The sequence below is a fragment of the Arachis hypogaea genome, chromosome 13 (genome assembly GCF_003086295.3).
Source record: "Arachis hypogaea cultivar Tifrunner chromosome 13, arahy.Tifrunner.gnm2.J5K5, whole genome shotgun sequence".
Lineage (NCBI taxonomy): Eukaryota > Viridiplantae > Streptophyta > Magnoliopsida > Fabales > Fabaceae > Arachis > Arachis hypogaea.
The window spans coordinates 62,471,119-62,495,651 of NC_092048.1; the positions used below are offsets into that span (position 1 = coordinate 62,471,119).

At 39.4% G+C, this 24,533-nt stretch overlaps 2 non-coding genes across 2 annotated transcripts; both read left to right on the plus strand.

The window, feature by feature from the left end:
* Nucleotides 1-10,043: 10,043 nt before the first annotated feature.
* LOC112739560 (small nucleolar RNA R71) lies at nucleotides 10,044-10,149 on the plus strand. The gene has a single exon (XR_003170492.1). It is a non-coding gene; the product is annotated as a small nucleolar RNA R71 (small nucleolar RNA).
* An 11,574-nt stretch (nucleotides 10,150-21,723) lies between these two features.
* LOC112739561 (small nucleolar RNA R71) lies at nucleotides 21,724-21,829 on the plus strand. The gene has a single exon (XR_003170493.1). It is a non-coding gene; the product is annotated as a small nucleolar RNA R71 (small nucleolar RNA).
* Nucleotides 21,830-24,533: the final 2,704 nt, after the last annotated feature.

Sequence of the window (24,533 nt, forward strand, 5' to 3'; positions counted from 1 at the left end):
TGGGCCAAATAGTCATGCTTGTCTTAAATCATTCAAACATGAAGATTTTTATGCAAATTCCATGAGTTTTTAGTTATATTCCTTGAATGCTATGAATGGAAGAATTCTCATGAATTTTAGCAAGACTTTGATGCAACTGTTTGGATGATTTCAGGGAAGAAGAGGCTAGGCAAGGAAGCAACAAAATCAATAAAGGAAGCTTGAATATCACATGTGGAGTTTAAGTTCCAGTTTAAGCCTAAACTGGAGCTTAAACGCCAGAATCATGAAGGCTAAGAAATGCTGGAATTGAAGTTTAACCTCCAGTTTGACCTCAAACTGGAGGTTAAACGCCAGAATGAAAAGTCTCACCAAAGAAGCATTCCACGTTTAACCTCCAGTTTGACCTCAAACTGGAGGTTAAACGCCAGAATGATAATGCACTCAGGAAGGAGTTCCACGTTTAACCTCCAGTTTAACCTTAAACTGGAGGTTAAACGCCAGAAATGGGAAGTGCACCAAGGAGCCATTTCCACGTTTAAGCTCCAGTTTGACCTTAAACTGGAGCTTAAACGTGTTCGACCAAGAACTCTCCTCCAGGGTTGCTCTCTCCATTTCCACGTTTAAGCTCCAGTTTGACCTCAAACTGGAGCTTAAACGTGTTCGACCTCCAGGGCTACCTTTTCCATTTCCACGTTTAAGCTTCAGTTTAACCTTAAACTGAAGCTTAAACGTGTTATATGGAACAGCTTGACCATGCCTTCTTCAAACATAAATAACTTGAGCTACAAAACTCCAAATGAGGTGATTCAAAATGCATTAGAAAGAAGACATCTAGAGCTTTCCAAGCATATATGGAATGCATGGTGGATACTAAAAATTGAGGGAGAAAACAGCCCCGTAATGTGCATAGAAGAGCATAGTACCAACATGCAATCAGGCCAGCTGACCTCTTCACCTTCCATGGAGTATAACTCGAGTTGTAGAGATCCAATTGAGGTGCTTCCAGTTGCGTTAGAAAGCTGACATCCATAGCTTTCCAACGAGGTATAATAGTTTATATTTGGCATCAAATTGGCAAGGTTGACAAGAGAACAAAGTGACGACTCAAGAAAGGGGGTGCAACATTTGGGTGTAGTTTAATGGATCATTATCCTTTTTGGATCAATTATGTCACTCAGCCCTTCAAGCAAGCAGGCCCATCAACAACACCAAATCAAGGCCACAAGAATCATCTAGAATAGTTTATTTTTATTTGATTGTAATTTACTTTGAATTTCAATTTCATTTTGTAATTTAGGGAGCCTATTTAAAGGCCTTAGTTTCTGCATTTGAGAGGGGGACAAAAAAAGAGGGGACTGGAAAAGAGGGGACTGGAAAAAAGGGGAATCCAGCCCCTGAGAGGGGACTTTTACCTTCACTTTTAGCTAGTTTTCATATCTTTGTAATTGAATTCAGAGCTATGACTCACTAAACCCCCTTTCATTGGGTTAGGGAGCTCTATTGTAATTCAATGAATCAATAATAGTTTATCTTCTTCTTCAATCTTTTCTCTTGAATTTTGTTAGAAAGCTTCTCGATCTAATTCCATTGGGTAGTTGTCTTGGGAAAGAAACTACCCATAATTGGAATCCTTCGGAACCTTGGGAAAGGAATGGAGGATTCATGCTAGAGAAGCTTTCTCACAGTGAATTGGATTGGGGTTTGGATGGATATTGTGACATGTAATCCTACCAAATTGTGGTTCATGAAATTGTGTGGTATAATCAGTGATCAAGCATCATCTCTTCTTATGAACATTTAAACCAAGGGATTGGGAATTTGTTTGTTTTTAGAGAGAATTGGTGAGCCAAGGGATTGGGATCCAATCATATAAGATTGCCAAGCAAAATTCAATGAACGCATTGGTTGAGGAAGAGATAAACATGTTTTGATTCGGAGATCTCAATATCTCCTATAACCCAATGAATTCCCCATTTCTGATTTCCACTTCTCTTTACATTCTGCAATTAAATTCATGCAATCACCCCCATCCCTTTTAATTTCAGCAATTTAGTTTCTACTCTTTAATTCATGCCATTTAAGATTCCGCCATTTTGATTTCTTGTCATTTACTTTTCCCGCCAATTTTACATTCCGCAATTCTCATCTAAATCTTGATTCCGCTCAACTAGAACACACTTCTAATCCGAATTGCTCACTCAACCAATCCTTGTGGGATTCGACCTCACTCTATTGTGAGTTTTTACTTGACGATAACCGGTGCACTTGCCGGAAGGAATTTTGCCGATCGTGCAATTTCCTAAATCGTAGCATAACTAGTTTATGCGCATCAAGTTTATGGCGCCGTTGCCGGGGATTGGTTTTCGATTGACAATTCTCAAATTGGAAGTTAACTAGATTGAGCAATTTTTCTTTTCTTTTTGCAGATTTTAATTTGTTTTCTTTGCTTATTCACTTGTTAGCATACTAACCACTAGCTGTTTGTGATATTGCCTCACTATGGGATTTCCACTATCTTTGGATGAGTATTGTTTGAGACTAAGCACATTGCAAAAAAGAAAGGAGTATCCATCATCTTTTGGTCAATCAAAATCCATGAGAAACTCTCCACCACCACAGAATGATTCATGTTATTATGCTCATGGTGGGTGGGAGTATCAGGAACAGGAAACGGGGTACTTCCCAGAGCCACAAAATGGTCCATGTTTTGGTGAATTTGATCACTACTCAAGTTGTGGCTGGGAAGATCAAAACCAAAGAGATTTCACTTACTCACACCCCATTCATCAAGAGCCATCACCTCTGAATTATCCAACCTCACCTCCTAGTTTTACATATCCAAATTCTTCATCACTTGAGCATTTCTCAGCACAAAATTCCTTCTCAAATTCATACAATTCATTTCACTATCCACAAGACTCATTCCACTACACACAAGAGTCATACCACTACCAACACGCCAACCAAAGACTCTATCAACCCACACAAAACACATACTCCCAGCCACCATATCACAGCCAAGATAATCAACCTCATCAACCTAATCCGAACCAACAATTTCAAGATCAATTAAACAGGATAGAAGGAATGCTTGCAACCATGAGTCAAGACATAACCGATTTGAAAGGCTTTAAGGAAGAATTGATATCCAACTTACAAAATCAAGGTGCTGCCATTCAAAAGCTAGAAGCACAAATTGGATATCTATCAAAGCAAATCCCTACCCACAATTCTTCTAGTGAGACCATGGCAAACCCAAGGGAGGAATCAGAAGAACAAGAAATGGAGAAGGTTAATCAAGGGAGATCACACTCCAATGAAACAGAGAGTTGCAAAGAGGAAGGGTTCATTGAACCACAAATTCAGGAAGATTTTGATGAACAGGATACTCCAACTGTCCAACAACAACCAAGTTCTGAGATCAAGGATGTGAAGGCAGTAGAAACAAGCACCAAAATGAGGATTGTGACCGAGAAACAAAGGACCATATCCATGAAGAAGAGAAGGTCGAAGAACAATCCAACTCCTGAGCCAACAAGCAAGTTCACTCAATCCAATTCACTGTGAGAAAGCTTCTCTTGGTGAGACTTTTCATTCTGGCGTTTAACCTCCAGTTTAAGGTTAAACTGGAGGTTAAACTTCAATTCCAGCATTTCTTAGCCTTCATGATTCTGGCGTTTAAGCTCCAGTTTAGGCTTAAACTGGAACTTAAACTCCACATGTGATATTCAAGCTTCCTTTATTGATTTTGTTGCTTCCTTGCCTAGCCTCTTCTTCCCTGAAATCATCCAAACAGTTGCATCAAAGTCTTGCTAAAATTCATGAGAATTCTTCCATTCATAGCATTCAAGGAATATAACTAAAAACTCATGGAATTTGCATAAAAATCTTCATGTTTGAATGATTTAAGACAAGCATGACTATTTGGCCCAAATGATTACTTAAGGCTCAAGAAAATGCATAAAACAACTAAAAATAACATAAAAAATGCTAGTGAAACTAGCCTAAGATGCCTTGGCATCAGCTCTTGATGAAGAAAACACTCCAACAATCACACAACCACCAAGTCTTGATATCCAAGAAGTGAAGGCAACTAACAAGAGTACCGAAGAGAGGATTGTGACCAAGATACCAAGGACAACATTCAAGAAAAGGTCAACTGCAAACAATTCTACCCCTGATCCTGCAAGCAAGTTCAATCTAGCAAATAACAAAAGGAAGCTTGCTGAGGAGAGACCAAAACAGGGGATAATAGCTGACTCTTCTCCCCCCTTGAGGTCATTCCTCTTAATAAACTGGAAAAAGAGGAAGAAAGTGAAGAACAACATGTCAAGCTAATGACACTAAAAGAGCGCTTGTTGGGAGGCAACCCAACCGTAGGTAACATTTCATTTCTTTTCTTTGTTTACTTTCTCTGTCTGCTTTGTTTAATTTCAATAAATTGGCATATGATTACATTCTAAGTTTGGTGTTGCCCTGCAACAATTTGTTTTAAATCCTTCTGGATGATTGCATCAAATCAAAAATGAAAGTGTCAGACTAAGATTCTAAGTTTGGTGTGTCACTTATTTTCTATGTAATTTATTCAGCAACATCACATGTCTGTATAATCATAATGTCTTTGCAGTGTTATCTTTCTTTTAGTTAGACATTTTTATTATTCTCTTTAGTAATTTCTTTGTTTTTAATGCTTTCATTTATTTTGCTCCTTAACTGTTTTGTTAATACCTCACCAAGAAATCCTTATTCCTGATAGATTCTTCGCTTGGTAATTGTATTTAACATATAATAGTTCCCTTTGTTTAGTCTTAGTTTAAATAAATTGACATATGGTTGCATTCTAAGTTTGGTGTTGCTATGCAACAAAAATTTGTTTCCAATCTATACTGGATACTTGCATCAATTCCAAGTGAAAGTGTCACACTAAGTTTGGTGTGCCACTTATTCTTTATGCAATGTATCATGCACACCCTCTTATTTTTTCAATCACAATGTCTATGTTTTCTGTGCCTTCACTGTTATTTTGCTTGCTTAAACACATGTACTACTAACATTTTATTGGAAAGACACTCATGATCCATTATAAACCCCATCATCACTGTACTAATTGTTGCTTGAGGATGAGCAAACACTCTAAGTTGGTATGGGAAGGGGGAAGAATAGGAGGAAAAGGACAACAACAGAGAAGATGAATTTCAAGGTGGTAAAGTTCCTTTTCCTCTCATTTGTTTCTAGCACTTTAAATTGCATGATTGTCTTTATCTTCTCTGTATGCATGTGTGTTGTGAATAAGCATAGTTTGTTTACTAAATTATAACATCTTGCTGTGACATTATGACTACTATCTTGAATTTTGTTAGTTCAAAAGCAATAAAGTATCATGTTCATAAACAAACAAGGCATTAAAGAAGAACTTAGCATGGGCATACAAGTATTGGAAAGCTAGTATGATTAATTGTTGCTCAATTGCATTAGATTTTATTTAATTGAAGTTTTCATCTAGGACATTTTATGAAATTTTTGAAATCATGAAAACCTTGAAAAAATAATTGCAAATTAAAGCAAGAAAAAGCAAAAGGGAAAGAATGAGAAAGCTGAAGGCTCTGAGTACCAATGACAATTCAATTGTTAAATACTTGTGATGTTTATGTATCAGGCAAAAAGCTTAAAAACAAAACACTTAGAGTCAAGGCTAGGCTCAAGTGCAAAAGCACTCCCTCAAGGCTCAAGGCTCTGAGCTTCAATGATTAGAGAGTCAAGAAAAGAAACAAATGAGCTTAATGAAGTCCTCTAATTAAATGCTTGTGGTGCTTATGTATCAAGTGGTAATACTTAAAAACAAAGCATTTAAAGTCGTAGCTTTGTTATCAACTCATGGGGCAAAGCACCCAAAAGGAGAAGCTAATAAGAAAATCAAAAGCTTGTTTCAAGGAAGAAATATAAGGAAAAGATTTCATAAAATGAGCTAGATAGAAGCACCAATCATTTACATTTCTTTTGTGATTGTAGCATGCATAGAAAACTAGCCAACCATGAACATTGAGTTGCTATTTCTTCTTACCATGGATTGTCAATCTTTACTACTTGATTCTTTTCTTGCTTGGGGACAAGCAAGGTTTAAGTTTGGTATTGTGATGACATGTCATCATGTCATGTTTTTCTATGCTTTTTCATACAAGAAATTGATGATTAGTGCTTAAATATTGAATGCTTTTGTACTTAAATGGTATATTTCTTTGATCTTTTGATTTTATAAACTTTGTAGGAAATAAGAATAAAAAGAAGCAAAAAATCACAAAATAAGCTAAAAAGGAGAAAAGAGAAATTTTGGGGCACATTTAAGAGATTGGGCATGCTTTGGAGCCTTAGGCCACGCTTTTAAAAGCGTGGCCCATGACTAAATCAAGAAAGCGAGCTCTGTTTTCACAATCAGCGCTCATTTGCAACGAGAACGCTAAGTTAACTAAAGGAGCATTTTTGGGCAAATTCAAAATTGGAATTAGAGTTTTGCAACCGACGCTCACGCGTACAGGACGCGGATGCGCAAATGATAATTTTGCAAAACCACGCGTACGCATACATGGCGCATCCGCGTGGGTCGGGGATCAGCGTTCATTCAGTGAGAATGCTACGTTCTTTATTAGAGAACGCCTGCGACAAAGCGCAAAGTTTGGATTTGAAGATTATCCATCGACGCGTACGTGTGCATGACACGTACGCATGGATGTGATTTCTGGAAGAAAGCACGCAAATGCGCGAATTGAGCGCAGTGTGGATTTGACATTTTGCAATCCATGCGTACGCGTAAATGACCCCTACGCGTGGGAGGAGCGTTCGTTGCATGAACGCTACGTTTGTTTTGTGAACGCTGCAAGGGACGCGTATGCGTAAGTGACGCGTACGCGTCGATGGGCGAAAACACCAGGGATGCGCAAGCGTGTAGCACGCGTACACGTGGGTACCCGAATGCTACGCTCACCTGGAAGTGTATTTCTGTTCAATTAATTTCATTCTGAGCCTATTTGAACTACAGCAAGCAAAGCCCACTCAGATCACTCAAGCAAAGGCAGAAGGAGCATCTAGAATTGGATTTTCATTTAATTGTAATTTGTTTTTAATTTTAATTTCCTTTGTCATTTTGTAAAGCCTATATAAAGGCATCAGTTTCATTTCAAGGAGGCAAGTAGTTAGTAGGAGCGCTGGAGTAGGCTACAGTAGTAGTAGGCAACAGTAGGAGTAGGAGTAGGAATAGAATAGAAGGCTTTCTGTGATATTTTATTTTTCAGTATTGAATTCAGTTTCACTTCAGAAAGATTTTCAATTTCTGCAATTCTCCTCTGAAAATTTACGTTCTGCAACTTTAGATTTGAGCTTGCTGTGATCTGAATTTACTTTTCATGCAATTTAAATCTTCTACAATTGTTCTGAGTTCTGATTTACTGCTTTCTTTAATTCCCCTGCACCCAATTCCCTTTACATTTGCCGCAATTTACCTTTCTTTCTCTTTAAGATTCTATCAATTTACTTTCAGCAATTTAAATTCCATGCAATTTACTTTCTGCTGCTCAATTTCACCCAATTCACCACTGTTAGCTTGACTAAACTAATCACCTCACTAAAGTTGCTTGATCCATCAATCCCTGTGGGATCGACCTCACTCATGTGAGTTATTACTACTTGATGCGACCTGGTACACTTGCCGGTTAGATTGTGTGAAAATCTAATTTTCCCTCACTAGCCAATCAGTCACTGTTCTTGTTGGTATTAATTCATTCTTCTCATTTGGTACAACAGTGATCCCTCCTTTCTTGGGAACTACTTGCACAGGGCTTACCCAGGGGCTGTCTTAGATGGGTAAATCACCCCTGCTTGCCACAACTTTAGCACCTCCTTTTGCACTACTTCATTCATTGTTGGGTTTAGCCTTCTCTGTTGCTGTCTTATGGTCTTTGAACCTTCTTCAAGTAAGATTTTGTGCATGCACATTGAAGGGCTGATTCCTTTTAAGTTTGCAAGTGTCCACCCTATAGCATCCTTGTGTTGTTTCTGCACTTGGATTAGCTCCTCTTCTTGTTGTTCATTCAAACTTGAATTGATGATCACTGGGTATGTGTTGTTGTCACCCAAGTAAGTATATTTCAAGCTTGGAGGTAGAGCTTTTAGTTCCAATTTCGGTGCCTCCACTTCCATGTTACTTGTCTTATCCAACATGATTGGTCCTTCCATAGTCTTTTGTGGTAGTTCACCACATGGAGTTTGTTGATCTTGCTCTATGATTACTTCACATTATTCTTCCTGTAGGACTCCTTGAACGAGATCTTTAATTGTGTCCACTATCATGCATTCTCTAATGGATTCCTTGGGGTAACTCATGGCCTTGAAGACATTGAAGACCATCTTCTCCTCATGCAAAATTTCAAGACTAGCTCCCCTTTTGGAACATCAATAATAGCTCCAGCAGTAGCTAGGAATGGCCTTCCTAGGATGATTGATGTATTGGGTTCTTCCTTCATGTCAAGCACAACAAAGTCAGCTGGGAATATGAACTCTCCCACTTTTACCAACAAATCTTCCACTACCCCATGAGGAAACTTGAATGTTCTATCGGCCAATTAGAGTGCCATTCTAGTTGGTTTGGCCTCCTCAATCCTCATCCTCTTCATCATTGCCAAAGACATGAGGTTGATGCTGGCCCCCAGATCGCACAATGCTTTCTCAATGTTGATATCACCTATGATGCAGGGAATTTGGAAACTCCCAGGGTCTTTCATCTTTTGAGGTAGCTTCTTTTGTATGATGGCACTGCACTCCTCAATTAGCACTATAGTTTCCTTTTCACCCTAGTTCCTCTTTCTTATGATGAGCTCCTTTAAAAATTTGGCATAGAGTGGCATTTGCTCTAACGCCTCTACAAAAGGTATGTTGATCTGGAGCTTCTTGAAGATTTCTAGGAATCTAGAGAACTGGCGGTCTTTCCCATCCTTCCTCAGCCTTTGTGGATAGGGTGCTTGTGGAACATAAGGTTTTAGGACTTACTTTGGTGAAGATGGTGCAGGGGTCTCTTCTTCTTGCTTGGTTTCAGGTTCCTTTGCAGCTTTTTCTTTTTGGTTGCTTTGGCTTGGGGGTGCTTCTTCTACAACTTTTCCACTTCTTAGTGTGATGGCCTTACATTCCCCTCTTGGATTGGCCATGGTTTTACTAGGAAATGTATGTGTAGGCATTGGTATTTTTTTAGACAAGCTCCCCACTTGTGCTTCCAATTTTGAAATTACTGCCCTTTGATTTCTTATGTTGGATCTGAACTCCTCTTGGTTTGCATCTATTTTTCGTTCAGCATGTATTTGTCTCTCCAGGACAGTAGAAATAGTCCCTGTCAATTGGGCTGACAGCCTCCAATTTTAAAAAATTGCTGCTAGTTTCACATGGTTTCATGGTTGAGGATGATGTATCTTGGTGGTGGCTGTTTTGTGGTTGTTGGTTGTGTGAGTTGTGGTATGGTGCATTGTGTGAGTTGTGGTAGGGTTTGTTGTTGCTTGATTGATGGTTAGGGTTGTGGTTGTTGTATTGGCTAGATTGGTATGGTTTGTGGTCTTGGTTGTGGCTTTGTTGGATTCCCCACCCAAAATTTGGGTGGTTCTTTCAATCTGGGTTATATGTCTAGGAGTTTGGATCATATGGTGGTTTAGATGGATTGTTCACATAGTTAGCTTGCTCCCATTCACATTCAACTTCTGGTGCATCTCCTTCTTGTGGAGGGGCTTGGGCTTGAATAGTTGAGACTTGATTCTTCTCTACCTTCTTGGTTAAGGCTGCTAGTTGTGCAGTGATCACCTTATTTTGGGCTAACAAGGCATCCATAGAATTGATCTCCATCATTCCTTTCTTTTGAGTTCTATCTGAAGCATAGAAGTACTCATTCTCAGCCACAGTCTCTATGACATCTATGGCTTCTTCAATGGTCTTCTTCTTGTTGATTGAGCCCCCTGAAGAATGATCTACTGCCTGCTTTGACTCATATAGCAGTCCCTCATAGAAGATGTGCAACTGCATCCACTCATTAAACATATCTGGTGGGCATTTCCTTGTCAGATCTTTGAACCTCTCTCAGGCCTCATAAAGGGTTTCACCATCTTGCTGTCTGAAGGTTTGCACATCAGCTCTCAATCTATTGACTCTCTGTGGAGGGTAAAATCTTACTAGAAACTTGTTCACAACATCATCCCAAGTGGTCAATCTTTCCTTGGAAAATGCTTCCAACCACTTTGCTGCCTTATCTCTGAGCGAAAAAGGGAACAAAAGTAGCTTGTAAGTGTCAGGGTGTACACCGTTGGACTTTACAGTGTCACAAATCCTCAAGAATGTAGTGAGATGTTGGTCTGGGTCTTCTTGGGCACCCCCTCCATATGAACAATTATTCTGGACAAGTGTGATGAGTTGAGGTTTCAACTCAAAGTTGTTAGCATGAATTGTTGGCTTCAGGATGCTACTGCCACAGTTTCCTGGATTTGGGTTGATGTAAGAGCCTAAGACTCTCCTCTCTTGCCCAACATGATTGCCAGCATCCTCTCCAACATGGTTATGCACCTTTTCCTCCATAGTGGTTCTCAGGTCTTCCTCCACTACTTCCTCTCCAACTATGCCTTTGCCTCTTGCTTCCCTCCTTAATCTAAGGAAGGTCTTCTCGGGTTTACTATCGAAAGAGGATGAAGTTTCTCCCCTTCTACCTGTCATACATTCAACAACAGCAAACAGAGGACGAGTGAAGGAAGCACTCTTGTTAAGATTAGTGGTTAGCTTAGTTGGTGCAATTAATCAAATAGTTAATAGAGCAGCAAGAAGAGTGGAAATATGAACAATGAGTAACTAAAATGATCAAAGTAAAAATAAAACAAAATAGAAAAGGAAAAATTGAATAACTGAAAAAGAAATTAACAAGGTAATTAAAATGCTTAATCTAGCTCCCTATCAATTTAGTCATTGTCAGATTCAAACCAATCCCCGGCAACAGCGCCATAAAACTTGTTGACCAGAATTCACTCCCCATATAAAATCATGAATCTGTTCTTTTGGCAAGTGCACCAAAATTGTGGTCAAGTAATAACCCACAATGGAGTGGGATCGTATCCACAGAGATTGGTAGATTTGAGAAATTTTAATCAATAGTGAATTAGTCAAGCTGAGCAATATAGAGTCTAATTGCAGAATTTTAAATAGCAGAATTGTAAATGGCTCAAAGGTAAAGAAAAGCAATAAAATGAAGAAGAGTAAATGGCAAGAATGTAAAGTGCAGAAACATAAATGACTGAATTGTAAATGGGAATGGGGAATAGCAGAATGTAAAGAAAGCTATAAAGAATGTGAGAAGTAAGAATAGGGAGAATTCATTGAGATCAGGAGATGTTGTTCTCTTTGGATTAAATCCAGCTCATCTCCTCTTCAATCATGCAACTCATTGACCTCTTGGCAATCTTGATTGATTGAGCCCCAATCCCTTGGTGGCTCAATCTCTCAAATCTTGATAATCAGCCAATTTCTTAGTCCAATTGCTCATGAAGAGAGATATGCTTGGTCCCTGATTATACCAGACATTCTTGTAGATCCATAATAGAAGGTGGATTATATATCACAATATCCAATCATCAAAACCCAGATCTACTCACATGTGAAAAGGGATTTCAAGCATGGTTTCATGTTTCCTTTTCCAAGGTTCCCATGAAACCCATTTTGCATTCAACCTCTTTCCCAAGATGATTGAACACTAGCATTAAAACGAAATTACTTTAGCAAATCAAAGAGAATATAAAGAGAAGAAGAAATTCACTATCATTAATCCATCAAGTAGAACAGAGCTCCCTCTCTCAATGAGAGGGAATTTAGCTACTCATAGCTTAGAGAAAAGTACAAGAGATGGAAGAGATGATGTGAAAAGTAAATCTAACTATACTTCAATAAAAACTACTACTCAACAATCCATTCTCAGTACTTTCAGGGGTTATTTATACTAATCCTAGCACTAGAATAAAGAAAATACAAAAGAGAAAAGAAAATTACAATTAAAGGGAAAGGAAAACTCAATAAAAGTGACCTTCCAGCTTGACGTGTGCCTAGCGTTTAAGTGGCGTGCCACGCCCAGCCTCCAATTTGGCATGGCACGCCACGCCCAGCTCTTCAAGTGGCACGCCCCATGTATTGGTGTCCCTGGCGTGCCACGCCTTCGAACCCAAGTGGCACGCCCAGAGTCTTCTTAGGCTTTGGTTGGCCTGGCGTGCCACGCCTTCGAGCCCAAGTGGCACGCCCAGGCTTTATCCTTCTTCTTTTCCTCTCTGGAAAGTTGAACTAACATGGCACGCCTAGGGTTTGGCGTACCACGCCCCTTGTATGTGCTTCACTCTCTTCTCTGAAGCTTAAACGTGTTATATGGAACAGCTTGACCATGCCTTCTTCAAACATAAATAACTTGAGCTACAAAACTCCAAATGAGGTGATTCAAAATGCATTAGAAAGAAGACATCTAGAGCTTTCCAAGCATATATGGCATGCATGGTGGATACTAAAAATTGAGGGAGAAAACAGCCCCGTAATGTGCATAGAAGAGCATAGTACCAACATGCAATCAGGCCAGCTGACCTCTTCACCTTCCATGGAGTATAACTCGAGTTGTAGAGATCCAATTGAGGTGCTTCCAGTTGCGTTAGAAAGCTGACATCCATAGCTTTCCAACGAGGTATAATAGTTTATATTTGGCATCAAATTGGCAAGGTTGACAAGAGAACAAAGTGACGACTCAAGAAAGGGGGTGCAACATTTGGGTGTAGTTTAATGGATCATTATCCTTTTTGGATCAATTATGTCACTCAGCCCTTCAAGCAAGCAGGCCCATCAACAACACCAAATCAAGGCCACAAGAATCATCTAGAATAGTTTATTTTTATTTGATTGTAATTTGCTTTGAATTTCAATTTCATTTTGTAATTTAGGGAGCCTATTTAAAGGCCTTAGTTTCTGCATTTGAGAGGGGGACAAAAAAAGAGGGGACTGGAAAAGAGGGGACTGGAAAAAAGGGGAATCCAGCCCCTGAGAGGGGACTTTTACCTTCACTTTTAGCTAGTTTTCATATCTTTGTAATTGAATTCAGAGCTATGACTCACTAAACCCCCTTTCATTGGGTTAGGGAGCTCTATTGTAATTCAATGAATCAATAATAGTTTATCTTCTTCTTCAATCTTTTCTCTTGAATTTTGTTAGAAAGCTTCTCGATCTAATTCCATTGGGTAGTTGTCTTGGGAAAGAAACTACCCATAATTGGAATCCTTCGGAACCTTGGGAAAGGAATGGAGGATTCATGCTAGAGAAGCTTTCTCACAGTGAATTGGATTGGGGTTTGGATGGATATTGTGACATGTAATCCTACCAAATTGTGGTTCATGAAATTGTGTGGTATAATCAGTGATCAAGCATCATCTCTTCTTATGAACATTTAAACCAAGGGATTGGGAATTTGTTTGTTTTTAGAGAGAATTGGTGAGCCAAGGGATTGGGATCCAATCATATAAGATTGCCAAGCAAAATTCAATGAACGCATTGGTTGAGGAAGAGATAAACATGTTTTGATTCGGAGATCTCAATATCTCCTATAACCCAATGAATTCCCCATTTCTGATTTCCACTTCTCTTTACATTCTGCAATTAAATTCATGCAATCACCCCCATCCCTTTTAATTTCAGCAATTTAGTTTCTGCTCTTTAATTCATGCCATTTAAGATTCCGCCATTTTGATTTCTTGTCATTTACTTTTCCCGCCAATTTTACATTCCGCAATTCTCATCTAAATCTTGATTCCGCTCAACTAGAACACACTTCTAATCCGAATTGCTCACTCAACCAATCCTTGTGGGATTCGACCTCACTCTATTGTGAGTTTTTACTTGACGATAACCGGTGCACTTGCCGGAAGGAATTTTGCCGATCGTGCAATTTCCTAAATCGTAGCATAACTAGTTTATGCGCATCAAGTTTATGGCGCCGTTGCCGGGGATTGGTTTTCGATTGACAATTCTCAAATTGGAAGTTAACTAGATTGAGCAATTTTTCTTTTCTTTTTGCAGATTTTAATTTGTTTTCTTTGCTTATTCACTTGTTAGCATACTAACCACTAGCTGTTTGTGATATTGCCTCACTATGGGATTTCCACTATCTTTGGATGAGTATTGTTTGAGACTAAGCACATTGCAAAAAAGAAAGGAGTATCCATCATCTTTTGGTCAATCAAAATCCATGAGAAACTCTCCACCACCACAGAATGATTCATGTTATTATGCTCATGGTGGGTGGGAGTATCAGGAACAGGAAACGGGGTACTTCCCAGAGCCACAAAATGGTCCATGTTTTGGTGAATTTGATCACTACTCAAGTTGTGGCTGGGAAGATCAAAACCAAAGAGATTTCACTTACTCACACCCCATTCATCAAGAGCCATCACCTCTGAATTATCCAACCTCACCTCCTAGTTTTACATATCCAAATTCTTCATCACTTGAGCATTTCTCAGCACAAAATTCCTTCTCAAATTCATACAATTCATTTCACTATCCACAAGACTCATTCCACTACACACAAGAGTCATACCACTACCAACACGCCAACCAAAGACTCTATCAACCCACACAAAACACATACTCCCAGCCACCATATCACAGCCAAGATAATCAACCTCATCAACCTAATCCGAACCAACAATTTCAAGATCAATTAAACAGGATAGAAGGAATGCTTGCAACCATGAGTCAAGACATAACCGATTTGAAAGGCTTTAAGGAAGAATTGATATCCAACTTACAAAATCAAGGTGCTGCCATTCAAAAGCTAGAAGCACAAATTGGATATCTATCAAAGCAAATCCCTACCCACAATTCTTCTAGTGAGACCATGGCAAACCCAAGGGAGGAATCAGAAGAACAAGAAATGGAGAAGGTTAATCAAGGGAGATCACACTCCAATGAAACAGAGAGTTGCAAAGAGGAAGGGTTCATTGAACCACAAATTCAGGAAGATTTTGATGAACAGGATACTCCAACTGTCCAACAACAACCAAGTTCTGAGATCAAGGATGTGAAGGCAGTAGAAACAAGCACCAAAATGAGGATTGTGACCGAGAAACAAAGGACCATATCCATGAAGAAGAGAAGGTCGAAGAACAATCCAACTCCTGAGCCAACAAGCAAGTTCACTCAATCCAATTCACTGTGAGAAAGCTTCTCTTGGTGAGACTTTTCATTCTGGCGTTTAACCTCCAGTTTAAGGTTAAACTGGAGGTTAAACTTCAATTCCAGCATTTCTTAGCCTTCATGATTCTGGCGTTTAAGCTCCAGTTTAGGCTTAAACTGGAACTTAAACTCCACATGTGATATTCAAGCTTCCTTTATTGATTTTGTTGCTTCCTTGCCTAGCCTCTTCTTCCCTGAAATCATCCAAACAGTTGCATCAAAGTCTTGCTAAAATTCATGAGAATTCTTCCATTCATAGCATTCAAGGAATATAACTAAAAACTCATGGAATTTGCATAAAAATCTTCATGTTTGAATGATTTAAGACAAGCATGACTATTTGGCCCAAATGATTACTTAAGGCTCAAGAAAATGCATAAAACAACTAAAAATAACATAAAAAATGCTAGTGAAACTAGCCTAAGATGCCTTGGCATCAGCTCTTGATGAAGAAAACACTCCAACAATCACACAACCACCAAGTCTTGATATCCAAGAAGTGAAGGCAACTAACAAGAGTACCGAAGAGAGGATTGTGACCAAGATACCAAGGACAACATTCAAGAAAAGGTCAACTGCAAACAATTCTACCCCTGATCCTGCAAGCAAGTTCAATCTAGCAAATAACAAAAGGAAGCTTGCTGAGGAGAGACCAAAACAGGGGATAATAGCTGACTCTTCTCCCCCCTTGAGGTCATTCCTCTTAATAAACTGGAAAAAGAGGAAGAAAGTGAAGAACAACATGTCAAGCTAATGACACTAAAAGAGCGCTTGTTGGGAGGCAACCCAACCGTAGGTAACATTTCATTTCTTTTCTTTGTTTACTTTCTCTGTCTGCTTTGTTTAATTTCAATAAATTGGCATATGATTACATTCTAAGTTTGGTGTTGCCCTGCAACAATTTGTTTTAAATCCTTCTGGATGATTGCATCAAATCAAAAATGAAAGTGTCAGACTAAGATTCTAAGTTTGGTGTGTCACTTATTTTCTATGTAATTTATTCAGCAACATCACATGTCTGTATAATCATAATGTCTTTGCAGTGTTATCTTTCTTTTAGTTAGACATTTTTATTATTCTCTTTAGTAATTTCTTTGTTTTTAATGCTTTCATTTATTTTGCTCCTTAACTGTTTTGTTAATACCTCACCAAGAAATCCTTATTCCTGATAGATTCTTCGCTTGGTAATTGTATTTAACATATAATAGTTCCCTTTGTTTAGTCTTAGTTTAAATAAATTGACATATGGTTGCATTCTAAGTTTGGTGTTGCTATGCAACAAAAATTTGTTTCCAATCTATACTGGATACTTGCATCAATTCCAAGTGAAAGTGTCACACTAAGTTTGGTGTGCCACTTATTCTTTATGCAATGTATCATGCACACCCTCTTATTTTTTCAATCACAATGTCTATGTTTTCTGTGCCTTCACTGTTATTTTGCTTGCTTAAACACATGTACTACTAACATTTTATTGGAAAGACACTCATGATCCATTATAAACCCCATCATCACTGTACTAATTGTTGCTTGAGGATGAGCAAACACTCTAAGTTGGTATGGGAAGGGGGAAGAATAGGAGGAAAAGGACAACAACAGAGAAGATGAATTTCAAGGTGGTAAAGTTCCTTTTCCTCTCATTTGTTTCTAGCACTTTAAATTGCATGATTGTCTTTATCTTCTCTGTATGCATGTGTGTTGTGAATAAGCATAGTTTGTTTACTAAATTATAACATCTTGCTGTGACATTATGACTACTATCTTGAATTTTGTTAGTTCAAAAGCAATAAAGTATCATGTTCATAAACAAACAAGGCATTAAAGAAGAACTTAGCATGGGCATACAAGTATTGGAAAGCTAGTATGATTAATTGTTGCTCAATTGCATTAGATTTTATTTAATTGAAGTTTTCATCTAGGACATTTTATGAAATTTTTGAAATCATGAAAACCTTGAAAAAATAATTGCAAATTAAAGCAAGAAAAAGCAAAAGGGAAAGAATGAGAAAGCTGAAGGCTCTGAGTACCAATGACAATTCAATTGTTAAATACTTGTGATGTTTATGTATCAGGCAAAAAGCTTAAAAACAAAACACTTAGAGTCAAGGCTAGGCTCAAGTGCAAAAGCACTCCCTCAAGGCTCAAGGCTCTGAGCTTCAATGATTAGAGAGTCAAGAAAAGAAACAAATGAGCTTAATGAAGTCCTCTAATTAAATGCTTGTGGTGCTTATGTATCAAGTGGTAATACTTAAAAACAAAGCATTTAAAGTCGTAGCTTTGTTATCAACTCATGGGGCAAAGCACCCAAAAGGAGAAGCTAATAAGAAAATCAAAAGCTTGTTTCAAGGAAGAAATATAAGGAAAAGATTTCATAAAATGAGCTAGATAGAAGCACCAATCATTTACATTTCTTTTGTGATTGTAGCATGCATAGAAAACTAGCCAACCATGAACATTGAGTTGCTATTTCTTCTTACCATGGATTGTCAATCTTTACTACTTGATTCTTTTCTTGCTTGGGGACAAGCAAGGTTTAAGTTTGGTATTGTGATGACATGTCATCATGTCATGTTTTTCTATGCTTTTTCATACAAGAAATTGATGATTAGTGCTTAAATATTGAATGCTTTTGTACTTAAATGGTATATTTCTTTGATCTTTTGATTTTATAAACTTTGTAGGAAATAAGAATAAAAAGAAGCAAAAAATCACAAAATAAGCTAAAAAGGAGAAAAGAGAAATTTTGGGGCACATTTAAGAGATTGGGCATGCTTTGGAGCCTTAGGCCACGCTTTTAAAAGCGTGGCCCATGACTAAATCAAGAAAGCGAGCTCTGTTTTCACAATCAGCGCTCATTTGCAACGAGAACGCTAAGTTAACTAAAGGAGCATTTTTGGGCAAATTCAAAATTGGAATTAGAGTTTTGCAACCGACGCTCACGCGTACAGGACGCGGATGCGCAAATGATAATTTTGCAAAACCACGCGTACGCATACATGGCGCATCCGCGTGGGTCGGGGATCAGCGTTCATTCAGTGAGAATGCTACGTTCTTTATTAGAGAACGCCTGCGACAAAGCGCAAAGTTTGGATTTGAAGATTATCCATCGACGCGTACGTGTGCATGACACGTACGCATGGATGTGATTTCTGGAAGAAAGCACGCAAATGCGCGAATTGAGCGCAGTGTGGATTTGACATTTTGCAATCCATGCGTACGCGTAAATGACCCCTACGCGTGGGAGGAGCGTTCGTTGCATGAACGCTACGTTTGTTTTGTGAACGCTGCAAGGGACGCGTATGCGTAAGTGACGCGTACGCGTCGATGGGCGAAAACACCAGGGATGCGCAAGCGTGTAGCACGCGTACACGTGGGTACCCGAATGCTACGCTCACCTGGAAGTGTATTTCTGTTCAATTAATTTCATTCTGAGCCTATTTGAACTACAGCAAGCAAAGCCCACTCAGATCACTCAAGCAAAGGCAGAAGGAGCATCTAGAATTGGATTTTCATTTAATTGTAATTTGTTTTTAATTTTAATTTCCTTTGTCATTTTGTAAAGCCTATATAAAGGCATCAGTTTCATTTCAAGGAGGCAAGTAGTTAGTAGGAGCGCTGGAGTAGGCTACAGTAGTAGTAGGCAACAGTAGGAGTAGGAGTAGGAATAGAATAGAAGGCTTTCTGTGATATTTTATTTTTCAGTATTGAATTCAGTTTCACTTCAGAAAGATTTTCAATTTCTGCAATTCTCCTCTGAAAATTTACGTTCTGCAACTTTAGATTTGAGCTTGCTGTGATCTGAATTTACTTTTCATGCAATTTAAATCTTCTACAATTGTTCTGAGTTCTGATTTACTGCTTTCTTTAATTCCCCTGCACCCAATTCCCTTTACATTTGCCGCAATTTACCTTTCTTTCTCTTTAAGATTCTATCAATTTACTTTCAGCAATTTAAATTCCATGCAATTTACTTTCTGCTGCTCAATTTCACCCAATTCACCACTGTTAGCTTGACTAAACTAATCACCTCACTAAAGTTGCTTGATCCATCAATCCCTGTGGGATCGACCTCACTCATGTGAGTTATTACTACTTGATGCGACCTGGTACACTTGCCGGTTAGATTGTGTGAAAATCTAATTTTCCCTCACTAGCCAATCAGTCACTGTTCTTGTTGGTATTAATTCATTCTTCTCATTTGGTACAACAGTGATCCCTCCTTTCTTGGGAACTACTTGCACAGGGCTTACCCAGGGGCTGTCTTAGATGGGTAAATCACCCCTGCTTGCCACAACTTTAGCACCTCCTTTTGCACTACTTCATTCATTGTTGGGTTTAGCCTTCTCTGTTGCTGTCTTATGGTCTTTGAACCTTCTTCAAGTAAGATTTTGTGCATGCACATTGAAGGGCTGATTCCTTTTAAGTTTGCAAGTGTCCACCCTATAGCATCCTTGTGTTGTTTCTGCACTTGGATTAGCTCCTCTTCTTGTTGTTCATTCAAACTTGAATTGATGATCACTGGGTATGTGTTGTTGTCACCCAAGTAAGTATATTTCAAGCTTGGAGGTAGAGCTTTTAGTTCCAATTTCGGTGCCTCCACTTCCATGTTACTTGTCTTATCCAACATGATTGGTCCTTCCATAGTCTTTTGTGGTAGTTCACCACATGGAGTTTGTTGATCTTGCTCTATGATTACTTCACATTATTCTTCCTGTAGGACTCCTTGAACGAGATCTTTAATTGTGTCCACTATCATGCATTCTCTAATGGATTCCTTGGGGTAACTCATGGCCTTGAAGACATTGAAGACCATCTTCTCCTCATGCAAAATTTCAAGACTAGCTCCCCTTTTGGAACATCAATAATAGCTCCAGCAGTAGCTAGGAATGGCCTTCCTAGGATGATTGATGTATTGGGTTCTTCCTTCATGTCAAGCACAACAAAGTCAGCTGGGAATATGAACTCTCCCACTTTTACCAACAAATCTTCCACTACCCCATGAGGAAACTTGAATGTTCTATCGGCCAATTAGAGTGCCATTCTAGTTGGTTTGGCCTCCTCAATCCTCATCCTCTTCATCATTGCCAAAGACATGAGGTTGATGCTGGCCCCCAGATCGCACAATGCTTTCTCAATGTTGATATCACCTATGATGCAGGGAATTTGGAAACTCCCAGGGTCTTTCATCTTTTGAGGTAGCTTCTTTTGTATGATGGCACTGCACTCCTCAATTAGCACTATAGTTTCCTTTTCACCCTAGTTCCTCTTTCTTATGATGAGCTCCTTTAAAAATTTGGCATAGAGTGGCATTTGCTCTAACGCCTCTACAAAAGGTATGTTGATCTGGAGCTTCTTGAAGATTTCTAGGAATCTAGAGAACTGGCGGTCTTTCCCATCCTTCCTCAGCCTTTGTGGATAGGGTGCTTGTGGAACATAAGGTTTTAGGACTTACTTTGGTGAAGATGGTGCAGGGGTCTCTTCTTCTTGCTTGGTTTCAGGTTCCTTTGCAGCTTTTTCTTTTTGGTTGCTTTGGCTTGGGGGTGCTTCTTCTACAACTTTTCCACTTCTTAGTGTGATGGCCTTACATTCCCCTCTTGGATTGGCCATGGTTTTACTAGGAAATGTATGTGTAGGCATTGGTATTTTTTTAGACAAGCTCCCCACTTGTGCTTCCAATTTTGAAATTACTGCCCTTTGATTTCTTATGTTGGATCTGAACTCCTCTTGGTTTGCATCTATTTTTCGTTCAGCATGTATTTGTCTCTCCAGGACAGTAGAAATAGTCCCTGTCAATTGGGCTGACAGCCTCCAATTTTAAAAAATTGCTGCTAGTTTCACATGGTTTCATGGTTGAGGATGATGTATCTTGGTGGTGGCTGTTTTGTGGTTGTTGGTTGTGTGAGTTGTGGTATGGTGCATTGTGTGAGTTGTGGTAGGGTTTGTTGTTGCTTGATTGATGGTTAGGGTTGTGGTTGTTGTATTGGCTAGATTGGTATGGTTTGTGGTCTTGGTTGTGGCTTTGTTGGATTCCCCACCCAAAATTTGGGTGGTTCTTTCAATCTGGGTTATATGTCTAGGAGTTTGGATCATATGGTGGTTTAGATGGATTGTTCACATAGTTAGCTTGCTCCCATTCACATTCAACTTCTGGTGCATCTCCTTCTTGTGGAGGGGCTTGGGCTTGAATAGTTGAGACTTGATTCTTCTCTACCTTCTTGGTTAAGGCTGCTAGTTGTGCAGTGATCACCTTATTTTGGGCTAACAAGGCATCCATAGAATTGATCTCCATCATTCCTTTCTTTTGAGTTCTATCTGAAGCATAGAAGTACTCATTCTCAGCCACAGTCTCTATGACATCTATGGCTTCTTCAATGGTCTTCTTCTTGTTGATTGAGCCCCCTGAAGAATGATCTACTGCCTGCTTTGACTCATATAGCAGTCCCTCATAGAAGATGTGCAACTGCATCCACTCATTAAACATATCTGGTGGGCATTTCCTTGTCAGATCTTTGAACCTCTCTCAGGCCTCATAAAGGGTTTCACCATCTTGCTGTCTGAAGGTTTGCACATCAGCTCTCAATCTATTGACTCTCTGTGGAGGGTAAAATCTTACTAGAAACTTGTTCACAACATCATCCCAAGTGGTCAATCTTTCCTTGGAAAATGCTTCCAACCACTTTGCTGCCTTATCTCTGAGCGAAAAAGGGAACAAAAGTAGCTTGTAAGTGTCAGGGTGTACACCGTTGGACTTTACAGTGTCACAAATCCTCAAGAATGTAGTGAGATGTTGGTCTGGGTCTTCTTGGGCACCCCCTCCATATGAACAATTATTCTGGACAAGTGTGATGAGTTGAGGTTTCAACTCAAAGTTGTTAGCATGAATTGTTGGCTTCAGGATGCTACTGCCACAGTTTCCTGGATTTGGGTTGATGTAAGAGCCTAAGACTCTCCTCTCTTGCCCAACATGATTGCCAGCATCCTCTCCAACATGGTTATGCACCTTTTCCTCCATAGTGGTTCTCAGGTCTTCCTCCACTACTTCCTCTCCAACTATGCCTTTGCCTCTTGCTTCCCTCCTTAATCTAAGGAAGGTCTTCTCGGGTTTACTATCGAAAGAGGATGAAGTTTCTCCCCTTCTACCTGTCATACATTCAACAACAGCAAACAGAGGACGAGTGAAGGAAGCACTCTTGTTAAGATTAGTGGTTAGCTTAGTTGGTGCAATTAATCAAATAGTTAATAGAGCAGCAAGAAGAGTGGAAATATGAACAATGAGTAACTAAAATGATCAAAGTAAAAATAAAACAAAATAGAAAAGGAAAAATTGAATAACTGAAAAAGAAATTAACAAGGTAATTAAAATGCTTAATCTAGCTCCCTATCAATTTAGTCATTGTCAGATTCAAACCAATCCCCGGCAACAGCGCCATAAAACTTGTTGACCAGAATTCACTCCCCATATAAAATCATGAATCTGTTCTTTTGGCAAGTGCACCAAAATTGTGGTCAAGTAATAACCCACAATGGAGTGGGATCGTATCCACAGAGATTGGTAGATTTGAGAAATTTTAATCAATAGTGAATTAGTCAAGCTGAGCAATATAGAGTCTAATTGCAGAATTTTAAATAGCAGAATTGTAAATGGCTCAAAGGTAAAGAAAAGCAATAAAATGAAGAAGAGTAAATGGCAAGAATGTAAAGTGCAGAAACATAAATGACTGAATTGTAAATGGGAATGGGGAATAGCAGAATGTAAAGAAAGCTATAAAGAATGTGAGAAGTAAGAATAGGGAGAATTCATTGAGATCAGGAGATGTTGTTCTCTTTGGATTAAATCCAGCTCATCTCCTCTTCAATCATGCAACTCATTGACCTCTTGGCAATCTTGATTGATTGAGCCCCAATCCCTTGGTGGCTCAATCTCTCAAATCTTGATAATCAGCCAATTTCTTAGTCCAATTGCTCATGAAGAGAGATATGCTTGGTCCCTGATTATACCAGACATTCTTGTAGATCCATAATAGAAGGTGGATTATATATCACAATATCCAATCATCAAAACCCAGATCTACTCACATGTGAAAAGGGATTTCAAGCATGGTTTCATGTTTCCTTTTCCAAGGTTCCCATGAAACCCATTTTGCATTCAACCTCTTTCCCAAGATGATTGAACACTAGCATTAAAACGAAATTACTTTAGCAAATCAAAGAGAATATAAAGAGAAGAAGAAATTCACTATCATTAATCCATCAAGTAGAACAGAGCTCCCTCTCTCAATGAGAGGGAATTTAGCTACTCATAGCTTAGAGAAAAGTACAAGAGATGGAAGAGATGATGTGAAAAGTAAATCTAACTATACTTCAATAAAAACTACTACTCAACAATCCATTCTCAGTACTTTCAGGGGTTATTTATACTAATCCTAGCACTAGAATAAAGAAAATACAAAAGAGAAAAGAAAATTACAATTAAAGGGAAAGGAAAACTCAATAAAAGTGACCTTCCAGCTTGACGTGTGCCTAGCGTTTAAGTGGCGTGCCACGCCCAGCCTCCAATTTGGCATGGCACGCCACGCCCAGCTCTTCAAGTGGCACGCCCCATGTATTGGTGTCCCTGGCGTGCCACGCCTTCGAACCCAAGTGGCACGCCCAGAGTCTTCTTAGGCTTTGGTTGGCCTGGCGTGCCACGCCTTCGAGCCCAAGTGGCACGCCCAGGCTTTATCCTTCTTCTTTTCCTCTCTGGAAAGTTGAACTAACATGGCACGCCTAGGGTTTGGCGTACCACGCCCCTTGTATGTGCTTCACTCTCTTCTCTGGAAAATAGAACTGGCATACCACGCCCAGTGTGTGGCGTGCCACGCCCAGCATTCTTCCATGCTCCAGTAGCTGACGTGCCATGCCCAGCATTCAAGTGGCACGCCCAGGTGAATAATGAGAGTTGGCGTGCCACGCTTGTAACCTCAAGTGGCAAGCCCAGCTTTGCTTGGCCTTCTCTAGTGTTGGCGTGCCACGCCTGGGTCTTCAAGTGGCATGCCCAGCTTTGCTTTGGCCTTCTTTAGTGTTGGCGTGCCACGCCTAAGTCTTCAAGTGCCATGCCTAAGTAACGATGAGAGCTGGCATGCCACGCCGTCGACACCAAGTGGCACGCCCAAGTGCTTGGACCTTCAACCTCTTCTCTGAAAATTTGTACTGGCGTGCCATGCCTTGATGCCCAAGTGGCACGCCCACCTTAAGGTGGCTCCTTCAAGCTTGGCATGCCATGCCTGGGTCTTCAAGTGGCACGTCCA